General features: G+C 31.2%; 1 non-coding gene across 1 annotated transcript; it reads left to right on the top strand.

Annotated features, from left to right (window-relative positions):
* Positions 1-4463: 4463 nt before the first annotated feature.
* On the top strand, positions 4464-4570 carry LOC133828176 (small nucleolar RNA R71). The gene has a single exon (XR_009890812.1). It is a non-coding gene; the product is annotated as a small nucleolar RNA R71 (small nucleolar RNA).
* Positions 4571-9478: the final 4908 nt, after the last annotated feature.

Raw genomic sequence — 9478 nt, forward strand, 5'->3', positions numbered from 1 at the left:
TAAAGCGTAATTTTCTTGGGAATAGATGCAAACGCGAGTTGTATAAAATGACTTTTTGACCTGGAGAAAAATCTTTTCTCAAAATGTTTTTGTCATGGTAAAATTTCATACAATCCTTCTAGTTTTTTTAATAGTCATATGCATCATTCCTAATTTTGTCTAGCTCATTCAATTGAAGCTTTCTTTTCTCACCTGCCTTGTCTAAAGAAAAATTTAATTGTTTAATTGCCCAATAGGCTCTATGTTGTAATTCAACAAGTAAGTGGTATGCCTTCCCATACACAATTCTGTAGGGTGACATGCCAATGGGAAATTTGTACGGGGTACGATATGCCCATAATGTATCAGTGAGTCTTAAAGACCAATCTTCCCTAGCTGGATTCATAGTTTTTTCTAAAATATGCTTACCTTCTCTATTAGACACTTCACCTTTAGCAATAGTTTGTGTGTGATATGTTGAGACTTAATGTGTAATGCCATATTGTTTCATCAAATGTTCAAATGGTGTATTACAAAAGTGTGTATCGTTATCACTAATGATAGCATGTGGTGAACCAAAACAAGAAAATATATTTTCTTTCAAAAACTGAAGCACAACTTTTTGGTCATTAGTGTGGCATGCAATAGCCTCGACCCATTTAGACAAATAATCAACTCCAATAGATATATAAAGATTACCAAAAGAGTTAGGAAATGGTCCCATAAAACCAATGCCTTAAACATCAAATCTGTCAATGATAAGAATAGGATTCAAAGGAATCATATTTCTTCTAGTTAAACTTCATAACTTTTGGCAATGTTCACAAGCTTTACAATAAACATATGTATCATGAAAAATAGTAGGCCACTAAAAACCACATTATAAAACTTTAGCAGCTATTTTCTTTCCACTAAAATGTCCTCCACATGCATGATCATGACAAAAAGATATGATTTTAGATTGATCACAATTTGGAATGCATCTTCTAATTATTTGATCAGGGCAGTATTTAAACAAGTAAGGATCATCCCAAATAAAAAATTTGACCTCAGAATCAAATGAGATGGTATTTCTTTAGTGACCAAATAATTAACAATATCAGCATACCAAGGCAAGGAAGTAACATGCATCAATTGTTCATCAAGAAATGTTTTAGTAATAGGAGTGCATTCATGAGTATTTTCAACAACTAGCCTAGACAAATGATCAGAAACAACATTTTCAAACACCTTTTTATCACGTATTTCTAAGTCAAATTCCTGTAACAGCAGTATCTAATGAAATAAATAAGACTTAGCATCTTATTTTGACAAGAGATATTTTAATGCAGCATGATCATAATAGACAATAATTTTAGACCCTAACAAATAAGATCTAAATTTCTCCAATGCAAAAACAATAGCAGGCAATTTTTTCTCGGTTGTGGAATAATTTAATTGAGCATCATTTAAAGTTTTCCTAGCATAGTATATTGCATGAGGTATCTTTACAAGTCTTTGTCCTAAGACAACACCTATAACATAATCAGAAGCATCACACACTATTTCAAAATGTATTTTCCAATCAAGAGGTTGAATAATGGGTGCAATAGTCAAATGATTTTTTTGTTTATCAAAGCAACATGGCAATCATTATCAAAGAGAAAAGCATTTTATATTCCAAGTAATTTTGTTAAAGTCTTTTATAAATCTTCTATAAAAACCAGCATGGCCTACAAATGATCTAATTTCTTTCTCAGTTTCAGGTGGGGGGAAGTTTTGAAATAAGATCAACTTTAGCTTTATCAACTTTAGTTTTATCAAATTCTATTCCCTTAGAGGAAATGACATGACCTAAAAAAAATTCATTTCTTTACCATAAAATTACATTTTCCCCAGTTAAGAACTAATTATTTTTCTTTGCAACAAATTAAAACATGAGAAAGATGGTGCAATCGTTCATCAAAAGAAGATCCAAACACAGAAAAGTCATCCATAAGTACTTCAAGAAATCTTTCAACCATATCAGAAAAAATTGAAAGCATACACCTTTGAAAAGATGCAGGTGCATTGCATAGCCCAAAAGGCATGCGACGATAGGCAAAAGTCCCAAAAGGGCATGTTAATATAGTCTTTTCTTGATCTTATGGGGCAATGGGGATTTGGTTATATCTTGAATATCCATCAAGAAAGCAATAATAAGCATGGCCATCTAACTATCCAAGCATGTGGTCAATGAAAGGTAAAGGGAAGTAGTCTTTTCTAGTGACATTATTTAGCTTTCTATAGTCTATGCACACTCTCCACCCCGTTTATACTCTAGTTGGGATTAATTCATTTTTCTCATTTTCAACAACAGTGATCCTAGATTTTTTAAGAACAACTTGGACTGGACTAACACATAAACTATCAGAAATAGGGTAAATGATACCTACATCTAACAATATAACTACTTCTTCTTTAACTACCTCTTTCATGTTTGGATTTAATCTTCTTTGACACTCTTGGGTGGTCTTAGCATTTTCCTGTAGATGGATTCTATGCATGCAAATGGATGGGCTAATTCCTTTAATGTCTCCAATGGTCCAACCTATGGCTTCTTTATACTCTCTAAGGACATCTAACAATTTATCTTCTTGTTGTTTATCTAAGGCAGATGCTATGATAACTGACAAGGTTTCAACCTCTCTTAGAAAAGCATATTTCAAATCTTCTGGAAAAGGTTTAAGGTCTAACTTTGGAGACTCAGGAATTGATTGAATATGTTCTATGGCTGAAACAGGTTTACTTTTAGAATCATTTAAGGGTATTGACTCTAACTAACAATTCACATCATCAATAGAATCATTAATATGCAAGTTAATACCAAAATAATTTTCACAATATACAAGCAAGTCATTTCCATCATCTTCAATGACACTTTCAATCATGTTCACTTCATGGATTTCCTTGCACTCAATGGATTTATCAACATTAAATACATTCAATTCAACAGTCATATTTCCAAAAGATAATTTCAAAACACCATTACGAAAATTAATGATTGCATTAGATGTAGCTAAGAATGGTCTACCTAAAATAGGAATTTGAGCATGCACATTTTCAACAGGTTGAATATCAAGAACAATGAAATCAACAGGAAAGTATAATTTATCAAATTTTATCAAAACATCTTCTATAATGCATCTTGGAATTTTCACAGAACGATCAGCAAATTGAAGAGTTATAGAAGTAGATTTTAGTTCACCAAGACCAAGTTGTTTATAAACAGAATAAGGCAATAAGTTCACACTAATACCCCAATCAAGTAAAGTCTTGTTAATAAAATAATCACAAATAATTAATGAAATTGTTGGACACCCAGGATCTTTATATTTAAAAAGACTATTATGTTGAATTATGGAACTAACGTGCTTAGTTAAAAATGCCTTTTTTTTTTTAACATTAGTGTTTCTTTTAGTAGTGCAAAGATCTTTAAAAAAATTAGAGTATGCAAGAATTTGTTTAATGACATCTAGGAATGGGATGTTGATACTCACTTGTGTGGAAATGGAGCTTTGGGATGAAAGGATGGATTGGTGTTTCTTCTTTTGACAAGTCATTAACACTAGATTTTCAGGTTTACTCTTATCTTTCTCCTTTTCTTTTTCAATTTGAGGTAGGTAATCTGGTTTAACTATGTTCTTTCTAGACCTAAGAGTATAAATGGATTTGGCCTCTTCATTATGACTAGAATTACCTATTTCATATTGAATTTTTGGATTTGGGATGGGTTGACTAGGCAATATTGCTTTTTCTCTATTAACTAAAGCAGTTGCAAGTTGACCTACTTGTGTCTCGAGATTGGCAATGGATTGAGACTAATTTTGTATTATCTGTTGAGCAGATTGCATGAATTGTTGTAAAGTATCCTCTCAGGAAGGTTTTCTTTGTTGAGGATATCGCTGATTTTATTGGGAATTATTTTGGTATTGCATGTTGTATTGGTGCCCTTGGTTTGTTTGAAGTGGGTTTTGTCTCCATAAAAAATTTGGATGGTTTCTCCAATTTGGGTTGTAAGTTGAAGAGAAAGGGCTACCATTTGGTTTTCCATAGAAATGTAAAGCATTCGCCTCTTCAGAAATTTTTTCATGGAAAGATGGACAAGATTGTGAATTATTACAAGAACTAGAACATAAAGAATAAACAACATTTCTAGATTCTTGAGAATTCATAGTTTGACTTATTGCTAAGTCTTATACTTTTCTCGCTAATTTTTAAACAGATGTTCTTAAGTCAGTTTCACCTTTTACTTCATATAACCCCCCCTCTTAGGTGAATTGTTTGATCTAGATCTAGGATCTAGATAATTCCATTGTTGAGAGTTGACATATAAATTTTCAAGGGCATCCCAAGTCTCTTGGCCATTAAATTGTAAAAGCTTTCCAATATGCATGGATTGAATCATTTGAAGATTTGAAGGAGATAAACCATCATAACAGTATTTGAAAAGTCTCTATTTTTCAAAACCATGATGAGGGCATCTTAACAATAAATCTTTAAATCTTTCCCAACATTCATAAAATTTCTCATTACTTTTTTCAAAATATTCAGAGATTTCTCTCCTCAAATTATCTGTTTTAGACATTAGATAAAATTTGGACAAAAACTTATTGAAAAGTTTATCCCAAGTATTTATAGTTCTAGTGGGAAGTGAATTTAACCAAGCTTTAGACTTATTTTTTAATGAAAAAGGAAATAGCTTAAGTTTGACACATTCATCAAAAAAAAATTTCAAAGTGAAAAATTGAGCAAATTTCTAAAAACTCTTTTACATGCATGTAAAGATCTCTTCTGTCTAATCCATAGAATGATGGAAACAATTGAATGATTGAAGGTTAGAAGTAGATAAAACAATGTATGATGGAGCATTAGATGAAATAGGTGAAAAATATTCAAGTAAAGTTTTTTCTTGCGCAACATTTTCAAGGACAATATTAGGGATTGGGTTCAAAGGAGGAATTTCTTCCATCTTGCCTAAATTTTTACTAACACTTTCAATTTCAAAGAAAGATAAGCATCTTTTTACCAAACGAATTTTAGAACTACGTTCCCAATGACACACACAATTTTCACTAACAAGGCAACAAAGATAATCTCAAGCAAACAATTTTCTGATGTGGAAAATAAACAAGTTATGATTGGCAAACAAGTTGTAAAAGAATCCACAAAATGTAAGTTTTATTAGTATATTGATTCCCAAGGTTATTGATAGTTGAAATAAATCAAACTATCACATTCAAAATAGATTTATAGTTTAAGCACAAATTATTTCTAATAAAGATAGTATTTTTCTTCACTTTTCAAAAATATAATTTCAAAGTATTTAATGTGAATCAACTTAATGAAACAACAAAAAATCAAATAACATCATTTATAAGGCAAAACATAATATTTTTATTCTAAGCATTGGATGTGTATAATTTAATGGCACACCTTAACCAAAGAATATTATGATTTTGCAAGATGAAGAACAAAGTGTAATATCATCTAACTATCCAAAATACAAGATATTAAAGATGAAAGACATATATAAAGAAGAAAAAATCCATAAACTTTGATGCATTGCTAGGGAAATCAACATACAACAATAAATACTATCTAGTTACAAGTTGCTTCATCATGAACTTAATATTCTTTTGAAAAAGATTAGAAGCACATAACTAGAATCCAAAACACATTACAAAAGAAATACATACTTGGCACAAAATGGTCTTCCAAAAAGAAGAGAGAAAATGTATTGAAAAAGTGTAGAAAAGATGATAGTTACCCAAAAATTAAGCACAACCAAATTTGTAACGCCCCAAATTCCCTAATATGGCTTAGTGCTTGGATTAGGGGGCCTGGAGGCAATAATTGAATTAATTGAGTGCTTATGTGTTATGAGCATTTTATTATGTGAATTGTATTATGATATGATTATGCTTGCATGTTTAAGTGTATTAAATATGCACGTGGGCTCGTTTCTTATTAGAATGACATTTTCATAATTTTGACTCGTTAAGGGTATAGTTGTAAATATGTGCGATATATGATTGTGACCATACTATTATGTGAAAAAATTTGAGTTACTCGATACAAAGCGATCCTAGAGAGCTAGTTAGCGGAAAAGTCACAACGGGGTAAAATACTCGACTCGGGGTGAGCTTAGGGGTATTTCGGTAATTTGGTAAATTATCGAGAATGAGTTAACATATATTTTGTTTTGTTGGATTATTTAGCATTGTGTGAGTTAGTCTGGGATTAACGGGAATCCCGGGTAAAAAGTCAAATGCCCTTGGGTACGCGTTAGGGCTATGCTTAGTACTAGGGGTAGATTGGTCTTTTGGCCACCTAGCTAGTGAGATGAGGGGCTAAGGCTAAAGGGTTAGCTTATTCGCGTTCAAGCACTAATTTCAAACACACTTGGTAGTAGACCCTAATTAGCAGGGCGTTACAAAAATGCTCTTGAAACTATCTATTTATAGCCAAAATAAAGTGTTTAAAATAATAAATTTATATTAATCAAATTGATTAAATTAAATTTTAGATGAAGATTATTATAGCATAATTAGTGTAAAAATGATGTGAAGATGAATTTTGGGGTGTGAAAATTAATTTTATAGTAAAATGTGTAGACAAATTGGGTAAAAAATTGACATTTTTGGACATTGTGGGACAAGAGAACAGGGATACCATTGGTGGCTCAAGGAAGAGGGGCAGGTGCCTTGACTTGGATGCTGCTAACAGGCGGAACCGTGTGAGTATAAGCCCTAGGCGCAAGGGAGGCAAGAAGGCTTCTCGATTGTTGCTGGGCCGTGAAGCTGGGAGGTAGGCCTAGGGGCAAGGGAATTGGTTGGGCAGCGTGGGGAGTTAGCGAGCCTGAAGGGTGAGGGAGCTACTGGAGCTGGTGTGGGTAGGGTGCTGCTGGTGGGCCACGACTAGTGAGAAAATGGAAGTTGTGTGGGCTTCTTCTAGGTCGAATGGGAAGCAAGGCACTTGGACGTGACATACTTTCATAAATGCCATTTTTTTCCTTTCTTTTTTCAGTTTATTTTATTTTCTTTTTCTTGCTTTTCAAGAGCCAAAAAAATTCAACATATTCCCAACAAAATAAACATAAATTAAATCATAATCAAATACATTCAATTAAAAAATAAATCATTATACTTCTTTGAAAATAGTAATTAAAATTTAATTTAATTTAACATTTAAGATCAAAAAGTGCATTTTTTTTTACTTCTATTTAAACAACAATAATTCAAATAATTAAAATACAACATTTTATAACAAAATAACTATAAAAACACACAAAAGTCTATATAATTAAAATAAATCTAATAAATTCAAAAATTACTTAAAAACTTAATAAATCAATTAAAAATTCAAGAACTAAGCAAAAATTATCATATAAAATATGATAAAATAACTTTATTTGGTAGAGTTATCATCTCGTTATAAAGATGCAATTTGAGTGTTAGAAACATGTTAGGGGTTTCAGCCTATGGTATTCTAAAGAGGTTGTGAGTTGTCTTTGGTTTCATGATTTATTCGTAAACTTTGAGTTATAAGCATGTTGTTATTTGTGAGATGTCATGTTATTATTAGGTTATGTAGAATTTGACCAAGAACATACATTGTGATTTAGGCTTGTTGTGAAGTGTGTTAGTCTTACATGTTTAAAATGTGTTCTTGAATTTGTTCAAGTATAGAAACAGGCTAGGGTAACTTGTAGAAATTGTTAAAAAAGATTATGAGTATTTAAAAAAAAAAAAATTGTGTGATAATATGTTTTCTAATTTTTACTTTTATGGAAAATTTCTTTTAATTAAAAGATATAAAATATATGTTTTAATAATTTATGCCTTAAATTTTAGACATGAAAAATATGATTTTTTTCATACTTTAAATTAAATAGGTATTTTCTCGTACATAATTATGCAGAATTTATTTACAAAATAATTAAGTAAAATTATTTTTAAAGGGATGATCAAAGAATTTATTTAATAAATGGCAACATAGTTAAATCAATTTTAGCTTTTATATAATTATGACTTAATGAAAAATTGTGGTGTCCTTGAGGTCTTATTTTCTTGGCAAGGTGGATATATATTTTTTTATTTATTAATTGTTGAATTAACTTTGCTAAAAGGTATAAGAATATTTGTTGAATTAATTGATTTTCTTAAAATTAATTATTAAATGGGAAATTGAGAAATGTGGTCACTTTTGAATAATAAATGAGATTTTATTATTTTGGTGCAAATTTAACTAAAATGCTAGTTAAAAATAAAATAAATTTTGTGATATAAAATCTAAAATGAAACCCCAAGATCTAATGAGGTAATATGGTGTAACGACCCAAAATATACAAGACCAAAAATCATGCGAAAATTTAAAACTTTCACTTTAACTCATCATACCGAAAATCCATATAAAAAAACTTTTAAAAAGGTAGTGTGTGCACACTTTTAGTTTAGCAAACATAAATACAAATACTCATCCATAGAGTTATACTAAAGTAATTATCCCAAAAGTAATAACAAGCTTTCAACTTTTTCTTTTCAAAATGGTGATCCATCAAAATCCTCCCCAAGTTAGGCCACATGTACATATCCATAAGCAGACTCTAGTGCTCACCGATCCACTTTTCCTTTGCACTTACCTACAACTTGAACAACTAGGTAAGCGACAATGCTTAATAAGAATAACATTACACACAAGTATACTAATACCCATTAATGGGAAGACCTAATGTAGATATAGCTACCAGTTACTAGGGTATTGGATAAGTTCCAACCCTATCATACAATTTCACAAGTAATAGTGATAACAGAAAATCAAGCACTTTGGTTGCACCCAACAACCAATTTTCATACATATAATAACAACATGCACTCGAAAAATCCCAAACATTCAAGATATATAACCATATCCAAAATAAATACTTTGGTTGTTTCTAACAACTAAGTTCACACATATCACAATAACCTGCACTCAAAAAATTCCTAGAACATTCAAGATATATGATAGATATCTAAATATCCTGCACTCAAAAACTCCCAAAACATTCAAGATATATATAACACATATCATAACTAATCAATAGATTAATAACAAGGAATCGAGCCTCAACCCGATTCTGTCATTAATGTCCTGGCTCCAACCCGGACTATATTACCATTGTCCTTGCTCCAACCCAGACTATATATTTTTACCATGTCCTGGCTCCAACCTGGACTATATTTTTACCATGTCCTGGCTTTGACCTAGACTTTAGCTTACCATGTCATGGCTCCTACCCGAACTAATTACGCTATGGTTCTGGATCCAACCCAAACCTACTTACCATTTAGTCGCAGAATGCAAAAGCATTGCAAGAGTAGGTATTAAGCATACCCTGGTCTTATCGACCGAAAAAAAACTAGAGTAATCTACTACTACAAGCACACACTAGTATATTCATGTTATAGCCAAGAAGGGAAATGCTAACTTACTTGGA

Source organism: Humulus lupulus, chromosome 3 (genome assembly GCF_963169125.1).
Source record: "Humulus lupulus chromosome 3, drHumLupu1.1, whole genome shotgun sequence".
In the NCBI taxonomy this organism is placed as follows: domain Eukaryota; kingdom Viridiplantae; phylum Streptophyta; class Magnoliopsida; order Rosales; family Cannabaceae; genus Humulus; species Humulus lupulus.